Source organism: Macadamia integrifolia, chromosome 10 (genome assembly GCF_013358625.1).
Source record: "Macadamia integrifolia cultivar HAES 741 chromosome 10, SCU_Mint_v3, whole genome shotgun sequence".
In the NCBI taxonomy this organism is placed as follows: domain Eukaryota; kingdom Viridiplantae; phylum Streptophyta; class Magnoliopsida; order Proteales; family Proteaceae; genus Macadamia; species Macadamia integrifolia.
The window spans coordinates 30,177,375-30,178,624 of record NC_056566.1 but is presented as its reverse complement, the minus strand read 5'-3'; positions in this window follow the sequence as shown (position 1 = coordinate 30,178,624).

Sequence of the window (1,250 nt, the reverse complement as noted above, 5' to 3'; positions counted from 1 at the left end):
TGGTAGTTTTCCTCCTCTGTCTATAATGTAGTCTGTATTTTATGTATGGTTTCTTTTATCTCTCTTGACTCAAATTTTCAGGAACACATTCTCCACTTATAAGGAATTTATTTGGATTATATCTAAGATATCCAACAATTTTCAATCATGGGGAATGTAGACACAGGTGCTTCTACAAAGACACCAAAGTCGTGTTCAACACAGGTCTATGTCACAAAGGTTTTCTATTCAGATTTCCATAGATTGTTTCATGAACAAGTAAGAGAATAGTTTGTGTCTTGAACTATTGCAATTCTTTTGGGTACAATTGTGGAACTATTACCCCTTCACAGTGGAGGAAGATAATGTCATTGTTAATAACTGTGTCATACATTGCCACATCATCTCTGTTATTAATTAGCATGCTTTTGACATTGTTCTGTGATGGTTTACATTGGTGTTTTAGCAATACCAGGCAATGACCTGTTATATAATTTTCTAAGATCACACAGTAACAATGGCTATTATTATATATTCCCGTCACAATGATCATATCTGCTGTCACCTTTTGGATTCAACCCGAAGACCTACGGATACGTTTTAGATTTTGAATATGTTCTCTCTGAAACTCAAATTATACGGCTGTTTTAGTGATTCTGACAATGATATAGTTTGTCCTGTGGTCTGTTGTTAAAGTTTTGGGGAAGGTCAATGAGCTTGTGTTGTTGGATCAATAAGCCTAATGAGCATTTCAGTTTGGTATAGAACATAGAGGCTCTGTTTCTTTGCAAGTAAAGAGAAGGGAAATGATGTGAATCAATTCATACCAAAAGGGGTGAATATAAAACACAAGGTGATGGTCAGCCTTGTGTTTATATATCGACACTTAGTGCTTTGTGTGCCCAAGCTTTCAAAAGACTGATATGTGGAGAATCAGTTACAAAACATTGGATGTTAGAGAAAAGACGGTCCATGGTCAGCCTCCAACCAAAAGTAGGCCAAGCCCACTTCAAAAAATTATCAACAGAGATGAGGCTGTTATGTTTAGATAAGTCTGTTAAAATGCTGTCAAAAACACATTATTTGACTTGAAATTCCTAGAGCCTGATCAGAAGTACCATTGCCGCAGCGTCAGTACCCTCTCCTATCATGACAAAATCAACAAGAGAGATTAAGCAACCAGAATGAGAGAAAATTGATAGTGCCCATCCAGAAATGTTATTATTTAGCTAAGGTTATCTTTATTTCCCCACCACGATCCACCCACCCAC